Here is a 23,034-nt window from a genome sequence, read left to right on the forward strand (position 1 = left end):
ACAAATAATCCAAAAACTTTACTTCAGCTATTACCATATTATTAAAACTTCCTCTCCAACAATACTTTGTTTTTTACTTTTGATGACAGAAATTTTCAAACATACACACAAGCAGAGAAAGTCATAAAGTGAATCCTCATGAGGATCTATCTTCAATAGTTAGCAAATCATGGTTATTTCTTATTTCATCAAAATTCCTTCCTACACAAAAATTTCTTTCCAGAATATTATAAAGCAAATCTGAAACATACCATCATACATCATATCATTTTACCCATAAATACTTCAGACTACAGACATAACTGGTTTTATTACACTTTGGTTTGTCGTGCTTCACAGATACTTAAGGGTGTGTGTGTGTGTGTGTGTGTGTGTACAAATTAAAGGTTTGTGTAACCATCAAGTTTACTGGTGCCATTTTTCCAACAGGATTTCCTCACTTCCTGTCTTTGTGTCAAATTTTGGTAATTCTTGCAATTTTTAAAACTTTTCTATTATTGTATTTGTTATGTGAATCTGTGACCAGTGATCTTTGATGTTAATATTGCAATTGTTTTGGCACACCATGAACCGCACTCATATAAGATGGTGAATTTAATTGACAAATGTTTTATGTATTCTGACTGCTCCCCTGACCAGGAATTCCCCCATCTTTCTCCCTCTTCTCAGACCTCTCTATGCCCCTGAGACACAGCAATATTAAAATTATGCCAGTTAATAACCCTACAATGTCCTATAAGTGTTCAAGTGAAAGGAAGAGTGACATGTCTCTCACTTTATATCAAAAACTAGAAATGATTAAGCTTAGTAAGAAAGACATGTCAAAAGCCAAGATAGGTAAATGGCTAGGCCTCTTGTGCTAGTGAGCCAAGTTATGAATGCAAAGGGAAAGTTCTTGAAGGAAATTAAAAGTGCTACTCCAGTGAACATGCCAATTATGAGAAAGTGAAACTGCCTCATTGCTGAAATGGAGAAAGTTTTAGAGGTCTGGATAGAAGAAAAAAACAGCCACCACATTCTCTTAAGCTAAAGTAAGGCCCTAACTCTTCAATTATGTGAAGGATGATAGAGGTTGGAAAGCTGCAAGAGAAAAGTTTGAAGCTAGCTGAGGTTGGTTCATGAGGTTTAAAGAAAGAAGCAATCTGCATGACATAGAAGTGCAAGGTGAAGCAGTAAGCACTGATGTAGAAGCTGCAGCAAGTTATCCAGAAGATCTAGCTAAGATAACTTATGACAGTGGTTACACTAAGTAACAGATTTTCAATGTAGATAAAACGGCCTTCTATTGGAAGAAGATGCCATCTAGGACTTTCATAGCTAGAGAGGAGAAGCCAATGCCTGGCTTAAAAATTTTAAAGGACATGCTGACTCTCTTGCTAGGGGCTAATGCAGCTAGTGACTTTAATTTGAAGCCAATGCTCATTTATCATTCCAAAAATCCTAGTGCCCTTAAGAGTTATGCTAAATCTACTATGTCTATGCTCTATAAATTGAACAACAAAGACTGGAAGACAACACATCTATTTAAAATATGGTTTACTGAATAGTTTAAGCCCACTATTGAAATCTGCTCAGAAAAAAAGATATTTCTTTCAAAATATGACTGCTGATTGACATTGCACCTGGTCACCAAAGAGTTCTGATGGAGATGTACAATGAGATTGATGTTGTTTTCATGTCTGGCAATACAATATCCATTCTGCAGTCCATGGATCAAGGAGCAATTTGACTTTCAAGTCTTTGTATCTAAGAAATACATTTTGTAAGGTTTGGCTACCATGGATAGTGATTCCCCTGATGGATCTGGGCAAAGTGAATTGAAAACCTTCTGGAAAGAATTCACCCTTCTATTTGCCATTAAGAACATTTGTGATTCATGAGAAGAGGTCAAAATACCAGCATTAAACAATAATTTGGAAGAAATTGATTCAAATCCTCATGGATAACTTTGAGAGATTCAAAACTTCAGTGGAGGCAGTAACAACAGATAACAGTAATGGAAATAACAAGAGAACTACAGTTAGAAGTGGAGTCTAAAGATGTTACTGAATTGCTGTAACCTCATGATAAAATTTTAACAAATGAAGAGTTGCCTCTTATGGATGAGTAAAGAAAGTAGTTTCTTGAGGTGTAATCTACTCCTGGTGAAGATACTGTGAAGATTATTGAAATGACAACAAAGGATTTAGAATATTACATAAACTTAGTTGATAAACAGCAGTTGATAAGCAGAGTTTGAGGGACTAACTCCAATTTTAAAAGAAGTTTTGTGGGTAAAATCCCATCAAATAGCATTGCATGCTACAGAGAAATTGTTCATAAAGGAAGAGTCAATTGATGCAGCAAACTTCATTATTGTCTTATATTAAGTAATTGCTACAGCCATCTCAGCCTTCAGCAATGACCACCCTGGTCAGTCAGCAGCCATCAACACCAAGGCAAGACTCTCTACCAGAAAAAGATAATGGCTCACTGAAACCTCAATTGATAGCATTTTTAAACAATATTTTAAAATTAAGGTATGCACATTGTTTTTAGGCATAATGCTATTGCATATTTAACAGACTACAGTATAATATAAACATAACTTTTATATGCACTGAGAAAACAAAAAAATCATTTGACTCATTTTATTGTGATATTCCATTTATTGTGGTGGCCTGGAACTGAATTCACAATATCTCTGAGGTGTGCCTGTATACCATTTACACACTTTTTATAACCAGAGATGAATGAAGGATATAAAAGGCCCTTGTAAAGATTCAGCAGTTCCGCTCTCAGCCATGCCACTGACGCACACTCTAATTTTGGAAAAGTCCCTTTCCTTCTCTAGAAACTCTAGAAATCAATTTTCTCATCAGCACAATGGGGTAGGAAGGGTGTTGGAGGTGTAGTGGTATGTGTGTTGGGAGATGGTGGTGTACTAAACTAGTGCTTCACAAACTTTAAGTACACAGGAGTTCCCTGTTAAAATGGGGATTCTGATTCAGTAGGTCTGAAGTGGGGTCTGGGGTTCTGTTCTGCATTTCTAACAAGTTCCCAGGTACAACAACATGTATAGGTAATAAGATTAAATATATCAGGAACTGTTCAAGTTTTGTAATTCCACAAGTCCAGAATTCCTGATAATTTTGTCCATCTCTCTTAACACCAGGTGTGAGTCATGCTTTAAAACATCCCAAAGTTTCCCAGTTTTAAAATTCTCATAGGAAGGTTTATGTGCATCCCGATTCATTGGTTCCAGGTAGTTGTAACAGAAGTCAGCTGGTACCAGCTCTCAATGGCTGATTATCAAATTTTCAGGAACTTTGTCACTTGTTAAATACAACCAGCATTAAAAATAGACACCCATGTTCATAGTAGCATTATTCACAATCCTGAAGAAGTAGAAGCAACCCTAATGTCTATCAATGGATAATTGGACAAACAAAATATAGTATGTACATGCAATAGAATATTATTCAGCCTGAAAAACAGTAAGGAAATTCTGGAACATGCTACAACATGTTCTTAAGGAGATTGTGCCAAGTAAAATAAGCTAGTCACAAAGAGACAAATACTGTATGATTTCATATATGAGTATCTAAATTAGTCAAATTTATACAAACAAAAATTGAATGGTGGTTGCCATTTCCCCAGGGACTGGGGGTTGGTTAATAGGGACTTGTTTAATGGGTATAGAGTTTCAGTGTTGCAAGATAAAAATGTTCTAATGATCTCTTTTGAAACAATGTAAATATACTTAACATTAATGTGTTTTTATCATGATAAAAAATTTAAAAATGATGACACAGAAGATGTAGTACAAACAGAATGGAATGTTATTCAGCCATAAAAAAGAATGAAATATTGCCATTTGCAACAACATGGATGGAGCTAGAAAATATAATGCCAAGTGCAACATGTCAGTTAGATAAAGAAATATACCACATGACTTCACCCATCTTTGCAATTTAAGAAACAAAACAAATGAACAAAGGATGAAAAAGAGATAGTCAAAACAAGAAACAGACTTTTTTTTTAGTTTTAATTTTAATTCCAGTTAGTAAGTGTATAGTGTTATATTAGTTTCAGGTGTACAATATAGTAATTCAACAATTCCATACATTACCCTATGATCATCACTACAACTGAACTCCTTAACTCTCATCACCTACTTAACCCATTCCTTCAACCACCTCCCATCTGGTAACCATCAGTTTGTTCTCTATAATTAAGAGTCTGTTTCTTGATTTGTCTCTCTTATTTTTTCCTTTTGCTCGTTTTGTTTCTTAAATTCCACATATGAGTGAAATTGTATGGTATTTGTCTTTCTCCAACTGATTTATTTTGCTCAGCATTATACTCTCTAGCTCCATCCATGTTGTTGCAAATGGCAAGATTTTATTCTTTTTCATGGCTGAGTAATATTCCAGTGTGTTTGTGTGGGTGGGTGGGTATGTGTGTGTGTGGGGTGGGTGGGTGTGGGTGTGTGTGTGTGGGTGTGTATCACTTTATTAATCAATGGACACTTGGGCTGCTTCCATATCTTGGCTATTGTAAATAAGTTGTAAATATGCTGTATTTACAATTGTAAATTGTAAATATGTTCTTATAAACATACGGGTGCATGTATCACTTTGAATTAGTATTCTTCCATTTCTTGGGTAAATACCCATTATTGTGATTGCTGGATCAAGGTTAAGGTTTGGGTTAGGGTTAGGGTTAAGGTTAGGGTTTGGGTTAGGGTTATTTTTAACTTAAAATTTTGTGTGTGTGTTTTATTTTAGTTCTGAGAGAGACAGAGTGTGAACCAGGGGAGGGGCAGAGAGAGAGGGAGACACAGAATCTGAAACAGCCTCAGCTCAGAGCCTGATGTGGGGCTTGAACTCAGGAGCCGTGATCACGACCTGAGCTGAATTCAGATACTCAACTGACTGAGTCACCCAGGTACCCCATTGAGTCACCTCCATACTGTTTCCAGAATGACTGCACCAGTTTGTTTTCCTACAAACAGTATAGGATTGTTCCCCTTTCTCTGCATCCTCGCCAACATCTGTTGTTTCCTGTGTTGTTACTTTTAGCCATTCTGACTGGCGTGAGGTGATATTTCATTGTAATTTTGATTTATATTTCCCTGATGATGAATGAGTGATGTTGAGCATATTTTCATGTGTCTGTAGGCTATCTGGATGTCTTCTTTGGAAAAATGCTCATTCATGTCTTCTGCCCATTTTTTTAAAATACATTTTTAAAATAATTTTTAAGTTTATTTATTTATTTATTTTGAGAGAGACAGAAAGAGCATGAGTGGCAGGAAGGGAAGAGAGAGAGGGATAATCCCAAGTAGGCTTTGCCTAATCAGTGCAGAGCCTGATGCAGGGCTTGAACTCATGAAACTGTGAGATCATGACCTGAGCCCAAATCAAGAGCCAGACGCTTAACCAACAGAGCCACCCAAGCACCCCTTTCTGCCCATTTTAATTGGATTATTCCGTTTTTGGGTGTTGAGGTTTTTAAGTTCTTTATATATTTTGGATACTAACCCCTTATCAGATATGCTATTTGCAAATAAGTTCTCCCATTCAGTAGGTTGCTTTTTAGTTTTGTTGATCATTTCCTATGCTGTGCAGATTTTTATTTTGATCAAGTCTCAACAGTTTATTTTTGCTTTTGTTTCCCTTGCCTCAGGAGACATATCTAGAAAGAAGTTAGTACAGCTGATATCAAAGATATTACTGCCTGCATTCTCTTCTAGGACTTTTATGGTTTCAGGTCTCACATTTAGGTCTTTACTTCATTTTGAATTTATTTTCATGTATGATGTAAGAAAGTGGTCCAGTTTCATCTTTTGTATGTTGTTGTCCAGTTTTTCCAACAGCATTTCTTGAAGAAATGGTTTTTTTCCCATTGCATATTCTTTCCTGATTTGTCGAAGATTAATTGACCATATAATTGTGGGTTTGTTTCTGGGATTTCCATCCTGTTCCACTGATTTATGTGTCTATTTTTTTTTTTTTGCTAGTACCATACTGTTTTGATTACTATAGCTTTGTGATGTAACTTGAAGTCTGAAATTGTGATGCCTCCACATTTGCTTTTCTTTTTCAAAATTGCTTTGGCAATTTGGGGTCTTTTGTGATTCCATACAAATTTTAGGAATGTTTGTTCTGGTTCTGTGAAAAATGCTATTAGTATTCTGATAGGGATTGCATGAAATGTGTATATTGCTTTGGGTAATATAAGCATTTTAACGATATTTATTCTTCTAATACTTGAGCATGGACTTTGTATTTCTTTGTGTCATCTTTCATTTGTTTCATCAGTGTTTTATAGGTTTAAGAGTATAGGTCTTTCACCTCTTTGGCTAGGTTTATTCCTAGTTATCTTATTTTTTTTTTTTTGGTGCAATTGTAAATGGGATTCTTTTCTTAATTTCTCTTTCTGCTGCTTCATTATTGTTGTATAGAAATGCAAAAGAATTCTGTATATTGATTTTGTATCCTTTGACTTTACTGAATTCATTTATCCATTCTAGGAGGTTTTTGGTGGGGTTTCTATTGTTTTCTATATACAGTATTATGCCATCTGCAAATAGTGAAAGTTTGAGTTCTACCTTACTGATTCTTTTATTTATTTTTGTTGTTGGATTGCTGTAGGAAGGACTTCCTGTACTATGTCGAATATAAATGGGGATAGTGGACATCCTTATCTTGTTCCTGACCTTAAGGTAAAAGCTGTCATTTTTTTCCACATTAAGGATGATGTTAACTCTGGGTTTTTCACATATGCCCTTTATTATGTTGAGATATGTTCCCTCCAAACCTACTTTGTTAAGTTTTTTTTTTTAATCATGAATGGATGTTGTACTTTGTTAAATGCTTTTTATGCATCTAGTGAAATGATCATATGGTTCTTATACTTTCTTTATTTCATGTGATGTACTGCCTTGATTGACTTGTGAATATTTAACCACCATTGCAAAACAAGAATAAATGCCACTTGATTGAATTTTTAAATTTATTGTTGATTTCGGTTTGCTAGTATCTTGTTGAAAATTTTTTCATCTATGTTCATGTATATTGGCTTGTATTTCTCTTTTTTGGTAGTGTCTTTTTCTGGTTTTTGTATTAGGGTAATGCTTGCCACACTGAATGAATTTGGAAGTTTTCCTTCCTTTTCTATTTTTTGGAATAGTTTGAGAAGAATAGGTATTAAATCTTCATTAAATATTTGGTAGAATTTGCTTGTGAAGCTGTCTGGTCCTGGAATTTTGTTTGTTAGGAGTTTTTAAATTACTGATTCAATTTCTTTGCTGGGTATTGATCAGTTCAAGTTTTCTATTTCTTCCTGCATCACTTTTGGTAATTTATATGTTTCTAGATATTTATCCATTTCTTCCAGATTGCCTAATTTATTTGCATGTGGTTTTTCATAATATTCTCTTATAATTATTTATATTTCTGTTGTGTTAGCTGTTATTTCTCCTCTCTCATTTGTGGGTTTATTTATTTGATTTCTTTCTCTTTTTTTCTTTATAGGTTTGTCTAGAAGTTTATCACTTTTATTGGTTTAAAAAAATAGATCCTGGTTTATTTATTTATGTATGTATGTATTTATTTATGTAATGTTCCAGATGTGATGGGTTTATTTTATTTTATTCTGATGTAAAACCAAAGATTCCACTACAGCACAGAGACCAATATATTAAAAGCTCAGGAAAAAAGTGGTGTGGGACATGCAGGACATGATGTACAAACTGGAGGACTGAGTCATTTCCTTTGTAACATGGCACCACATTGTCGCTGAGGAACACATTTAAAATAACACTGCAGAACTCAACTGAAATGTGGCACAAACATGACAACTTCCAGGCATGCCTTCAAGTACCTCTCTTAGGATGGACTTATGATCTCTAGACTTCAGTGTGGGGAGGATTACAATTATTTGGAAGAATAAAAAGTTCACACTTTTGAAATTTCACAGAAGAATTTTAAGGTCAAAACATGGTGGGTTCTCTTCACCTCCAGGGACATATCAGATGCTTTACTCCAAACCACATTAAGCTTCTATTTCACATCCCAACCCAATCTTGTGACCTCCTGCATTGAAGTTCTTTCCATCAATTAAAGCTTATAGGGTCAGTTTGACTCCTGGTCAAAGAGCCTGAGTATAACCCAGTCCAGTCAGGCTGGCATTATTTACTTTAGCAGGTAGAGAAGTTCTACAGTCCAGCTTGTATTTAGCAGCGATGCCAAAATGGGCATTGTTACTGCCAGCCGTCCAAGCAAGGTTTATTGATGTTCCAACCTTCTCATTAACCTTCTGGTAGATAGACCTTCCAAATTCAGTGCCGTCATTCACATGAATGTGCAACTAAAAGTCTGCAGCCTTGTAACACAGGGCAAAATTATTCTGTGACAGTTTGGATCTGGCTGTGTCAAAACTCATCTGATAGCCAGCAAGCCAACCTTCAAAGCTAACACAGCCCAGCATAGAGGGTTGGTCAAGAAAAATGTATATCAACATTGCTGCCAAGACTGAAACATTCCCGCTTATAGGAGGCCTTCAATTTCCCATTCTTCTTTCCTGTGTTTGGTACAAATATGGTATCAAGAGTCAGTTTCAACCCTTCAGCCAACTTATTCTCCAAAGGATTTCTGTTTCAACAGTATTATCTGTGTTCCACTTCTGGGTGAAAGTAAGTCCATAGTTACAGACCTTTTATTTGGTCTCTAGGTTGCCTGATGCTTTTCCTGTATCAGTGTAAGCATGACCAGAAGTAGAAAATTCCACTCCACTATAAGACTTGGTTCTCAGTTCATTTTGACCGTGCCAAATCCATATCCTTTGTTGAATACATCCTTTGTGGCCTTTCCTAGGTCACAGTAAGTCGGTGTGTTACACATATCTCCAACCAGAGGACCTGTCTCTGCTCCACCAGGGCAATCCTGAAGGTCTTCAAACCAACGTTGTCCATGCCTCAGCTCCTGGTTTTATTAATCTGTTCTGTTTTTTTTTATCTTCTGTATCACTTATTTCTGCTCTAATCTTTATTATTTCCTTCCTTCTGCTGGTTTTAGGTTTTATTGTTTTTCTAGCTCCGTTAGGTGTAAGGTTAGGTTGTTTACTTGAGATTTTTCTTACTTCTTGTGGTAAATATGTATTGCTATAAATTTCCCTCTTAGAACCACTTTTGCTGCATTCCAGAGGTTTTGGACTCTTGTGTTTTCATTTTTTGTTCCCATTTACTTTTTTATTTCTTCTTTTTTTTATTTTCTGGTTAATCCATTCATTGTTTAGTAGCATGTTATTTAGCTTCCTTTTATTTGTGATCGTTCCAGATTTTTTCTTGTGGTTGAATTCTAGTTGCATAGCACTGTGGACAGAAAATATGCATGGTATGATTTCAATTGTCTTAAATTTGTTGAGAATTGTTTTGTGGCCTAATATGTGATCTATTCCAGAGAATGTTCCATGTGCACTTGAAAAGAATGCATATTCTGGTGTTTAAGGATGGAATGTTCTGAATATATCTGTTAAGTCCATCTGGTCCATGTGTCATTCAAAGCCATTGTTTCCTTATTGATTTTCTGTTTACATGACCTGTCCATTGATGTAAGTGGGATGTTAAAGTCCCTTACTATCATTGTATCATCATAAATCAGTTCCCTTATGTTTGCTACTAACTGTTTTATGTATTTGGGTGCTTTCATGTTGGGTGCATAAATATTTAGAGTTCTATCTTCTTGGTGGATTGTCCCCTTTATTATTATATAGTGTCTTTTTTTGTCTCTTGTTACAGTCTTTTTTTTTTTTTTTGGAATCTAATTTGTCCAATATAAGAATTGCCCCTCTGGCTTTCTTTTGACATCCATTTTCATGACAGATGTTTCTCCATACTCTTACTTTAAATCTTCAAGTGTCTTTAGGTCTAAAATGGGTCTCTTTTATGCAGCATATAGATGTGTCTTTTTTAAGCCATTCTGTCACTCAACGAGAACCAGACTCCTAACTACAGAGAATAAACTGATGGTTGTTACATGGGATGTCAGTGAGGGGATGGTTGAAATAGGTGATAGCAATAAATGAGGGCACTTATGCTGATGACAACTGGGCGATGTATGTAATTGTTGAATCTCTATATTGCATACCTGACACTAATTTAACACTGTATGTTAATTATACTAGAATTAAAGAAAATAATTTTAAAAATGAAAAATGAATTTTTATTTGAATTATATAAACTTACAATTAAATCATATTAAAACAAGGGTAATAAGTACTCAAAACTCATCACTTCCAAAATATTTTACTATATTTTACTATTTTTCTGCATTATTATTACTGTAGTATATACATATATATGATATATAATTAACATATGTATAATAGTATTTGTGTGGTGGAAATACTATAGAGTAGTGCATTACTGTCTATCTCTTCCCAACTCTGCATTTAATAACATGGAGTTGATAGTTTGAAATTGGAACATGCTATAAATTAGGTTTCTCCCCTCAAGCACCCACCCTGCCAGAGAGTTTATTGTTAGACATCTGTGAGCACACCACTGGTTCCAGGGCTTAGCAAACTTTCACTGCCAGTAAATACTTCCCCTAGAACTACCCCAAATCCCTTCAATTGCATTTTAACATTTCCAGAATGCAAGTGGAAATGAAATCTTAAAGCATGGCATTAAATTGGCATTCCAGCTATTGTATAGTAAGAAAGTATGGAAGAAGCTTAGAACAACTCACTATTCAAGAAATATTGAGTGCCTCTATGTGGTAGATTCTGGAATATTTGCTAAAAATGTGATAATCCATACATGACACAATTCACCTTTGACCAATAATCCAGAATTGGCCCAAACTGGTTCAGAGATGCCTATTAAATCATTTTCTGCATGGGTGGTTTTGTCTTGGCTTAGAAGAAAGGGCATTGGGTCAAGAGGCCTGTGCTAAAATCTTGGTTTTAATACTAGTTGTGGGAATTTAAGCAAATGATTTCGCCTCTCTGTGCCTTCGTTTTCTCATTGGTAACATGGAAGGGGCAGGATTATCATCATGATCATAATCATCATAGCTGACATATATGCTTACTGTGTTCCAGGTTGTATTCTAAGTGCTTTGTATACATTCACTCATTTAATCCTCACAAAGCCCCTAGGAAGTAGCTTCTATTCATTTGATCTTCATTTTACTGATGAAGAAAATTGAGACACAGAAAAATAAAGTAGTTTGCCCAAAGTTACAACAGTAAGTAAGTGAAAGGGATTTACTAGATGTCCTCCCATCTCAAAGAATCATTCAATTCTATTCTGGAGAAACCATTTCCAATCTGGAGCAGGGAGCCTTGATTAAGCCTCAAGGCTACAGACCCTGCTGATTACCTGACTCAGGGGCAGAACCTCAGAGATCTGAGAAGCAGTGAGGATAGATTTGAGTCTCCTGTAATCTGGGTAACGAAGCCAGGTCTTCTTTGCCCAAATTAGAGCAGAAAATCCAGAGGGCAGAAAAGTTGGTGGTGAGTCTCCATCTATTGCTCCAGTCTGGTGACAGAACAAGCACATGTTTATAGGCAACCCAGGTTCTATCAGGCTCTATTAAATGTTTTATGTAAGATGTTCTCAAGGCCAGTGTTTTGAACTGGGCAGATTTGGAGAACTGGTTCTATACTGTTTCTTTTAAAAAATATTTAAATGCCAATTAGTTAATATACAGTGTAATATTAATTTCAGGTATACAATTTAGTGATTCAACACATATACAACATCCCATGCTCATCACAGGTGCATGGAATTCATTTGTTCTCTGGGTTTGAATTACTTGTATGCATTTTCCTTGGCCCTTAGAGGCCCAAAGGGACAAAGAGTGATAAATGTGCCTAATTGAATCTGCAGTGGATTCACTCTTTTACTGAAGGACAAAAGTGATACAAAGTTACATGCCCTGAACATGGGTGTCATTTGGTTAGAGGCTCTCATGATCTGTTCCCTAGCCTTTTCTCTTGAGGACAGCTTCTTCACTGGATATCTCGCTTTTTTGCCTCCTACCTGAAAGCAACACAATAAGCCATTGTAATGTTTATCAAAAAGTTTTTTTCTCAGTGTGCCTGGGTGGCTTAGCTGGTGGAATATCCGACTTTTAATTTCAGCTCAGGTCATAATACCAGGGTAATGGGATCGAGCCCCATGTCTGGGTCCATGCTGAGCATGTAGCCTGCTTAAAATTTTCTCTCCCTCCCCACCCTGCCCCTCTCCCCACTCGTGCTCTATCTCCAAAATAAAAAAATAAAATAAAAGTTTTTTCTCATTAGTTATTCTGTCAAATGACCCAGGGAAAAGTATTAGGCCCACACATAATAACAAAGATATCAAAATGCAAAAGGTTAAAAATAGGCTTGTTCCCATAGGCACCAGTGCCAATTCACCTAAAGTGAAGTTCTGTCAGAGGCCAAAATATTAGTAACCAATAATTACCCCAATATCTTACAGTTCAGAAGATAAAATTAACAAGGACTTTGAAGGGTAATCTGGTTATGTTGCCTGTTTTGAGGTTAGTAAATATACTAGCAGTCAGATAACTTATAGGGGTGGCTTCTGGGAGTATTGATCAGTTTTTTTTATATATAAATTGACTTATCTATCATCTTCCTAAAGCATGCCATGGGTTATGTTCATTCTGCTGGGGAAACACTTTCAGGTTTCAGCTATCCCTTGGTTCCCTGATCTATTGTGATTATCCCAAATTGTTGCTATTGCCTAGAAAATGACTACTATGTGGAGAGCAACAAGCAGGGGTAAGTCCTATGATGTCATACAGCATTGAGATCCATTATTCTCCCATAATTTAATTTTTAATTAGCACCAAAAATAAAGCTGGAAACCAGGTACTTGTCCTTGGGAGCTTATAATTCTTTCTTTTATTATTTTGTACTCAGATCTAGCTAAGGACTCCACCCCCACCCAAAAACATGTAGAAACATGTGCCTGCACCAAGTGGAAGACATCATGACAGAGTAGAATGAGCACAGACTTTTAATTAGGCTCTTGGAGCCTCATTTTCCTTATCAATTAAATGAAAGTAGTGTATATAAAGGACCTGGTATGAAACGGGCATTTGATAAGTGTACCAGCTCTTCTTAGCAAATGATTATCCAGTACAAGAATGATGATTTCTTCCTTTCCCTTAACAGAGATTTCCAACCCAATCCCACCCAAAAGTCTGGGAGGATATTGAAGCCATTCTAGTCTCATCTCCCTATCTCTTGTTCTTATTGTTTCTCTTTTTCTTTTTTATTGTTCTGTTTCTCCCCAAACTTTCCTTCTTCCTCTTCTATTTCCCACTAACCCCTTCTTACTAATCATTCTTCCTTCTCTAACACAGTGAGTTCTGTTTGCACACGGCAGGTGAGAAAATGTAATTCAGTGATAGTAAATGACTTGCCACATGGATTTCCTTCCTGCTGTGGTGTGAGATTATAATTTTGATTAAGCCTCTGTAGGAAACAGTGACAACTAACCACTCACATATATGCAAACAGAACCAACAGAACCACTCACATATATGCCAATCCCATAGGCCTTTGCTGTAGCCCTATTAGTTGGCCTGCTCTTCTCTAGCACTCAGGCTAATTCACAGCCCCCAGCTCAGAGATCCAGAAAAATTGGTTCTTGATCTTATAGCACTCTATATTTGGATGGGAAGAAGAAAAAGGTCAGAATAGAGTCTGTGGTTAAAAAGGTCATAAAAATTGCCTAATTAGGGGATCATCTCTAGGCAGAAAATGATAAAAATAGTCACTTACAAGTGACTGAAATGAAGCAACATTCTGGTGGCTTTAAGTCATCTGGTTCCTTCCTTCTTTTTATGACACATACAAGTTTCTGCTATAGTGAGCACCATGTGGGCAATTGGAAAAAGAGCAGTGCCAAGCCAGATCCTAGTGCATCTGTAAACAGATTGTCACCAGAATGCCAGAAGCAGCAGCTGCTGCTGTATTTCTGGGACGGATGGTAGAAACAGAGGAAGAAGATAAATTCCCAGGACACAGTGAGAATAACCAGGCTAGTTAGTTTGTTGAACTGTGTATTTTTTGCTGGGGCTGCCATAACAAAGTACCACAAACTGAGTAGCTTTGATAGCAGAAATTTATCACTCCACAGTTCTGGGGGCTACAAGTCTGAAATCAAAGTGTCAGAGAATCTGTTCCATGCCTCTCTTAATTTCTGGTGATTTTCTGGCAATCTTTGATGTCCCTTGGCTTGTAGACTGCTTCATTCTTTTTTTTTTAAATGATGTTCTCCCATCATGCATGTCTATACCCAAATTTGTCCCTTCTTATAAGGATAACAGTCACATTGGGTTAGGGTCCCACCATACTACTGTGTGACTACCTATATCTGCAATATCCCTTATTTCAAAAAAGGTCACTTTCTGAGGTACTGGTGGTTGGAACTTAAACATATGAATTTGAGGAGGATATAACTCAACTCGTGACAGGATGGAAAGCTCAAGGGGTGGTAGTATTAATGTCCGGCATAGGAGGCATAAAAAGCACCCTTTGTTGTTATTGTTAATGGTAAGAATAGGCATTCTCATCTATTGAGTTATGTGCTAGGTATTAGACTGTGTTCTTTGCAAGCATTATTTTATTAATTCCCACCATAAATCTATGATGTAGGTATTCACTCACAATTCATCATTCATCTCAGTAGGCAAAACTGAAACCCCAGAAAGGGAAATGACTTGATCCATGGAGGGAAACTGAGTTGACCCAGGCCATGTGTATAATATTTGAACTCAGTTCCATATGACCCCAAGACATCTCCCAAATACTCTTTTCACCATACATTCTTGCTAACTTGGAGGCCCCCACTTTCCCCATTTTGGAATATGACACACTTGAGCCTGCAAAGGAGTTCTGATTTTAGGAATAGTGGGGCCAATTTAGGGCTCTCAGAGTGGCCACTGAATCTCTGGAGAGCTTTGAGAGATAATTCTCTGCCAGAGTTGCATGTGTCAGGAGGCTCCCTAAAGGTGGGGGTGTGGGTGAGATAATCTCCAGAGTGTCCTGTCTGGAATAGTGAGGTTGGGGGTGAGAGAAGGGGAAGGTTGAAAGGAAGTAGAGAGGATAGTGCTCTAAGGAACCAGTACAATCAGTGAAACATAATAGCTCACATTCATATGTCACTTAACACATGCCAGACACTGTTCTAAGCAATATATATATATATATATATACATATATATATATACTCTACCTCATTAGTTTGTTTTGATGTTAAAAAAGTATATATATATATATATATATGTATATATATACTAATATATATATTACTATATTATGTATAATATAGTATATACTATATTTTATAATATAGTATATATACCTACTAATGAGGTAGAGTCCATATTTATCATTGGTTTATACAAAAGAAAACTGAGGAGCAAAAAAGTTAAATAACATGTCTAAGATTTCACAACTAGGACATACTAAGACTGTGATTTGAACCCAGTTTGGCTTTAGTCCAAAGAAATTTCCTTTTCTCAGATTTAACAATTCAATGAAACCCAGTGCCAAACTGTGACCTGCATGTTACCCAATGAAATTTACATTAAGATGTATTAAATCATCTTTAACCTTCACAAGAGCCCCATAAGATATCACATCTGCTGTTATATCAATGCCATGTGATAGCAGAGGAAACCAAGGTTCAGATAAATGGAATGAAATGTCTCAAGTTAGATAGTCATGTGGCAGAGCTTGACTTCAGACCCAGGTCTGGCTTACCCGAACACTAAACAGCTCTGTGTTTCACTGCCTCGTGGTTTTCTGGCTGATCGACAAACTAAATCCTGCCAAGATAGGAAAGTTGTTAACAGGTGTGATTGTCCTCAAGTTGTGTATGTATTTTAGTAGGAGTTCCTTGAAACACAAGCCCTTCCACAAAGTAAAGATTCTCTTAGAAAGACTCTTGGGACAAGTCATACTGCTTAATGACACACACCTTTCATGTACAAACACTAAGAACCCTCTGGATTCAGTATATATTGGTGTGTGGGGCAGACGAGATATCTATATATGTTGGCATTAGTTCAAGAAATATTATAAAGACAACTTTGGACTGGGAGTTAAGATGGCAGAGCAGTATGGGGACCCTGATCTTTTCTTATCCCTGAAATGCAGCTAGAACATCAAACCACTTTGAACACCTAGGAAATTGATCTGCTTGATTAACACAATAATCTGTATAAATTGAGCCACATAACTTTGCAGGTACATGTTGCAGAGAGGGGAATTGAGGGAGAGAAAAGCCGTGGAGCTGTGGAGGATAAGGAGTCATTTATGCAGAGAGAGAACAGAGAGAGAAAGGGGGAGAGTGTATCAGGATGACACAAGAAAAGCACTTCCCCTGAAAGTTTCTGGAAAGAAAGAGAGAAAGAGTAAAAACACTCACAAGAACTGAACAGGAAATCTATTCCCCAAAACCACTGATTGAGAGAAAGGAGAGGGTTTCAATACCACCAGTATATAAACAGTGGATCACAGAGTTTAAAGGCTCTAAGCTCAGTGCCTGGGGGTGCTCCGGTGAAAAAGTAGGGAAAATCACCAGGAGCAGGCAGCATGGTCTGAGGGGGTCCATGTGCCACATGGGGATAAGCGATTCCCCTACTTGGAGTGCATTTGGTAGAGGCCACACAGCATCCCCATGGGCAAAGGTCCCATTGGACCCAGAAATCAGCCATGTTTGCTGCTTTTGGGATAAAGACACCAGAAAGCAGTGAAACCTGGTGGGGCTGTGTCTTGTAATTTTCCATAAACTCTGAACCTCTGCCAATACACAATTGCATGAACATTTTCTGGGGCAAGCCAGCACCCAGCCATTGCTCAACAGAACCCTCCCCCAGAGAATGAGCATGAATCCAAATCCACAGGGGTCTCTAAAGTGTAGGGTTTTGAAACACAGCTCCATTTGAGATAAAACTCTGGAATGAGGCACCACCTGGCAGGTGGAAAGCTTGGACACGAACAGGGTACAGGTGGGGAGTGGATGGAGACCTGGGACAAAGCAGGGGTACTTGATCACAGTTCAGTGAAAGCCCGAAGTTCCTGCACCAGAGACTAGGGAGCTGGGTGAGGCCATTTTCATCTCTACCACTCACGTGCTACAGACACACGCCCATGGATCCACACCAGTGAGCTTAGCAGCAGCACCAAGTGGAGAATGGAACCATGACACCAAGCCCTGCCCAACTGTGTCCTCCAGGCACATCCCCCAGAAGACCAGGACAAATCCTGCTTAGTCTATGGACTACAGCATGCTGTGAAGTTTCAGTTCACAGGGGAAACTGGGTGTAACTTCATTCGGGTTTCATTCTGTTTGCTGGTGCCTTTATTTGTTCATTTTCTTTGCTTCTGTTTTTGCATATTTTTTTCTTTCTCTTTTCTTTCCTTTCTCGGATACAAAAAGAGAAAATTCTTTTTTATTATTTAAATTTTTATTTCTTTTTAAATTTTTATTCTATTTTATTTTCTTTCTTTTATTTTATTCAAATATACCATTTAATTTTTAATTTTTAAATATTTTAACTTTTTTTTTTCTTTCTTTTCTCTTTTTTCTCTATTCAATCAAGCTACTTTCAACAAGAAGACTGAGACACACCTAGGATCCAGCTTCTTTTCTTTTTTCTTTTTTCATTTTTCTTTTATTATTTTTTTCTTCTTAAAAAATGACAATATGGAAGAATTCACCCCAAAAGAAAGAATAGGAAGAAATGACAGCCAGAAATTTAATCAACTGATATAAATAAGATGTCTGAACTGGAATTTTAAGCCACAATTATAAGAATATTAGTTGGTGTTGAAAAAAAAGCATAGAAGACACCAGAGAATCCCTTTCTGCAGAGATAAAAGAACTAAAATCTAGTCAAGCCAAAATAAAAAAATGCTATAACCAAGATGCAATCTCAAATGGATGCTGTGATGGCAAGGATGGAAGAAGCAGAGAAGCGAATCAGTGATATAGAAGATAAAGTTATGGGAAATAAGCAGAAAAAAGAGAATGAAGGCAAAAGATCAAAATATAAGACTTAGAGAAATCTGTGACTTATTGAAAAGGAATAACATTTGAATCATAGGAGTCCCAGAAGATGAGAGAGAAAAGGGGCAGAAGATTCATGTGAGCAAATTACAAGTGAAAACTTTCCTAATCTGGGGAATGACATAGACATAAAAATCCATGAAGAACAGAAAATTTCCATTTAATCAACAAAAACCGACCATCACCAAGGCATATCATAATCAAATTCACAAAATACACAGACAAGGAGAGAATTATAAAAGCAGCAAGGGAAAAAGTCCTTAGTCTACAAGGGAAGACAGATCAGGTTCAAAACAGACCTGTCTACAGAAACTTGGCAGGCCAGAAAAGAATGTCAGGATATATTCAACATGCTAAATTGGAGAATATGCAGCCAAGAATTCTTTATCCAGAGAGGCTGTCATTCAAAATAGGAGAGATAAAGAATTTCTGAGACAAACAAACCTAAAGGGATTTGTGACCAATAACCAGCCCTGCAAGAAATTCTAAGGGACCAAAAGACTAAAAGCAACAAAGATCAGAAAGGACTAGACTAAGACTAGAATATCACCAGAAACAGCAATGCTACAGGCCACACAATGGCACTAAATTCATACCTTTCAATAAGCAATTGAAACGTAAATGGACTAAATGGAATAAATGTCCTGATCAAAAGACATAGGGTATCAGAATGGATAAGAATAGAAGACCCATCTATATACTGCCTACAACAGACTCATTTTAGACCTAAAAACACCTGAAGATGAAAAGTAGGGGGATGGAGAACCATCTATCATGCTAATAAAGGCCAAAAGAAAGCCAGAGTAGCCATACATATATCAGACAAGCTAGATTTTAAAGACTGTAACAACAGATGAAGAAGGGCATTATATCATTATTATAGGGTTTATCCAACCAAGAGGATCTAAAATTGTAACTATGCCCCCAACTTGAAAGAATATATAAATAATCACAAACATAAACAAACTCATTGATAACAATATCATAATAGTAGGGGACTTTAACACCCGACTTACGGAAATGGACAGATCATCTAAGAAGAAAATCAACAAGGAAATAATGGCTTTGAATGATACACTGGACTGGATGGACTTAACAGATAATTCAGAACATTTAATCCTAAAGCAGCAGAATATACATTCTTCCTGAGTGCACATGAAACATTCTCCAGAATATATCACATTCGTCACAAATTAGCTCTCAACAAGTACAAAAAGATGGATATCATACCATTCATATTTTCAGACTATGATGCGATGAAACTTAAAATCAACCAGAAGAAAAAAAAATTAGAAAGACCATGAATACTTGGAGATTAAAGAACATCCTACTAAAGAATGAATGCATTAACCAAGAAATTAAAGAGGTAAGTAAAAAAGTACATGAAAGCCAATGAAAATTAAAACAGGACAGTCTAAAACCTCTGGCCTGCAACAAAGGTGGTCATAAGAGGAAGTATATAGTAATCCAGGCCTTCCTAAGGAAGGAAGAAATGGCTCAAATACACAACCTAACCTTATACTCAAAGTATCTGGAAAAAGAACAGCAAATAAGCAGCAGAAGAAGGGAAATAATAGGCAAATAATCAGCAGAAGATGGGAAATAATAAAGATTGGAGCAGAAATCAATGATATTGAAATTAAAAAAAAACAGTAGAACAGATAAACAAAACCAGAAGCTGGTTCTCTGAAAGAGGTAAAAGATCTTTACAAAATTGGTAAACCCCTTGCCAGATTGATCAAAAAGAGAAAGGAAAGGACCCAAATAAATAAAGTCACGAATGAAGGAGAAGAGATCACAAACAACATCACAGAAATACAAACAACAATACGAGAATATTATAAGCTATTATATGCCAACAAACTGGGCAATCTGGAAGAAATGGACACATTCCTAGCAACGTAAAAACTATATTAAAACTGAAACGGGAAGAATCAGAAAATTTGAACAGACTCATAATCAGTAAATAAATTGAATCAGTAATCAAAAATCTCCCAGCAAACAAGAGTGCAGGGCTGGATAGATTTCCAGGGGAATTCTACCAAATATTTACAGAAGAGTTAACACCTATTCTTTTGAAGCTGTTCCAAAAAATAGAAATGAAAGGAAAACTTCCAAACTCATTCCTTGAAGCCAGTATTACCTTGATTCCAAAGACAAAGACTACACTAAAAAGGAGAGCTATAGACCAATTTCCCTGATGAACATAGATGCAAAATATCTCAACAAGATACTAGGCAACCAAATCCAACAACACATTAAAAGAATTATTCACCACAATCAAGTGTGATTTACTCCTGGGATGCAGGGCTGGTTAAATATCCACAAATCAATGTGATACATCACATTCATAAAAGAAAGCATAACCAAATCTCAATAGATGTATAAAAAGCATTTGACAAAATACAGCATTCTTTCTTGATAAAAACCCTCAAGAGAGTAGAGATAGAAGGAACATAAGATCATAAAGGCCATATACCAAAGACCCACTGCTAATATCATCCTCAATGGGGAAAAACTGAGAGTTTTCCCCCTAAAGTGAGGAACATGACAGGGATACCTCCTCTCACCACTGTTGTTCAACATAGTGTTGGAAGTCCTAACCTAAGCAGTCAGACAAGAAAAAGAAATAAAAAGTATTCAAATAAGCAAGAAATAAATCAAACTTTCACTCTTCATGGACAACATGATACACTACGTGGAAAGGTCAAAAGACTCCACCAAAAAACTGCTAGAACTGATATATGAATTCAGCATAGTCGTAGAATATAAAATAAACGTACAGAAATTGGTTGAATTTCTATACACCAATAATGAGGCAGCAGAAAGAGAAATCAAGGAATCGATCCCATTTACATTTGTACCAAAACCATAATATAGCTCATAATAAATGTAATCAAAGAGGTAAAAGATATAGATGCTCAAAACCATAGAAAGCTTATGAAAGAAATTGAAGAAGACACAAAGAAATGGAAAAACATTCCATGATCATGGATTGGAAGAAGAAATATTGTTAAAAATATGATACTACCCAATGCAATCTACATATCCAATACAATCCCAACAAAATAACACCAGCATTCTTCAAGAGATAGAAAAAACAATTCTAAAATTTGTATGAGATAAGAAAAGACCCCAAATACCCAAAGTAATGTTATAAAAGAAAACAAATCTGGAGGCATCAAAATTCCGGACTTCAAAGCTGTATTACAAAGCTGTAATCATCAAGACAGTATGATACTGGCACAAAAACAGACACACAGATCAACGTAACGGAATACAGAACCCAGAAATGGATTTACAAATGTATGTCCAACTAATCTTTGACAAAGCAAATGGTGTTGGAAAAACTGGACAGAGACATGCAGAAGAATGAACCTAGACCAGTTTCTTACACCATACACAAAAATAAACTCAAAATAGTTGAAAGACCTAATGTTAGACAGGAAACCATCAGAATCCTAGAGGAGAAAAAAGGCAACAAACTCTTTGACCTTGGCTTCAGTGACTTATTATTAGACATGTCTCCAGAGACAAGGGAAACAAAAGCAAAAATAAACTAGTCGTGCTTCATCAACATAAGAAGCTTCTGCACAGCGAAGTTAACAATCAACAAAACTAAAAGCAAACTAGGAATGGGAGAAGATATTTTCGAATGGCATATCAGATAAATGTAGTATCTGAAATCTATAAAGAACTTATCAAAAACACCAAAAAAAGAATAACCCAGTGAAGAAATGGGCAAAAGACATGAGCAGACACTTTTGTAAAGAAGACATCCGTATAGCTAATAGATACATAAAAAGATGCTCACCATCACTCATCATCAGGGAAATATAAATTTAAACCACAATGACATACCACTGTACACATGTCAGAATAGCTAAAATGAACAACCCAGAGAACAACAGATGTTGGCAAGAATGTGGAGAAAGGGGAATAGTTTTGCATTGTTGGTAGGAATGCAAACTGGTGCAGCCACTCTGGTAAACAGTAAGTAGGCTCCTCAAAAAAACTCACAATAGAAATATCCTCCTATCCAACAATTGCAAAACTAGGTATTTATCCAAAGAATACAATGATGCTGATTTAAAGGAGCACATGCACACCAATGTTTATAAGCAGCACTGTAAACAATAGCCAAAACATGGAGAGTTCAAATGTCTATCGGCTGACAAATGGACAAAGAAGATATGATACACACACACACACACACACACACACACACAAGAATGTTACCCAATAATCACATAGAATGAAATGTTGCCATTTGCAACGATGCAGATGGAACTAGAGTGCATTATACGAAGTGAAATAAGTCAGTCAGAGAAAGGTAAATATCGTATGATTTCACTCATGTGTGGAATTTAAGAAACAAAACAGATGAACGTAGGGTAATGGAAGGAAAAAATAATATATAAAGAGAGAGAGTGGCAAACCATAAGAAACTCTTACTCTTAAATACAGAGAACAAACAGGGTTGCTGGAGGTGTGTTGGGTGGGAAGATGGACTAAATGGGTGATAGGCATTAAGAAGGGCAGTTGTTCGGATGACAACTGAGTGTTATATGTAAGTGATGAATCACTAAATTCTACTCCTGAAATTATTATTACACCATGTGTTAATGAACTTGGATTTAAATAAAAATTTTAAAAATAAATAAATTAAAAAAATAAATATTATAAATGAATTAAATGAACATGGAAATTGTTGCAGGGAGTATGGCCGGGGTTGCAAAAGATAAGTCTTTGAACAAAGTGCAGTTAAGTGAAGGTCCTCATACCTGAGTTGGAATGAGGCCCTGAGTCCAGAATGAAGCTCCTTTTTATTAGGATAATTGCTAAAGACTACATGAATAAAAGTCAGCTAAGCAAGAGTGTTAATCAATCTAATAGTTTAGCCTTTCAAGGTTGAATTTCGAGTTAATTGGTTTCTATAACACTAGGAA

The 23,034-nt window shown here is 36.4% G+C and overlaps 1 pseudogene; it reads right to left on the reverse strand.

Annotated features, from left to right (window-relative positions):
• Positions 1–7,758: 7,758 nt before the first annotated feature.
• Positions 7,759–8,922, reverse strand: LOC125932173 (voltage-dependent anion-selective channel protein 3-like; annotated as a pseudogene).
• Positions 8,923–23,034: the final 14,112 nt, after the last annotated feature.

The sequence above is a fragment of the Panthera uncia genome, chromosome X (genome assembly GCF_023721935.1).
Source record: "Panthera uncia isolate 11264 chromosome X, Puncia_PCG_1.0, whole genome shotgun sequence".
In the NCBI taxonomy this organism is placed as follows: Eukaryota; Metazoa; Chordata; class Mammalia; order Carnivora; family Felidae; genus Panthera; species Panthera uncia.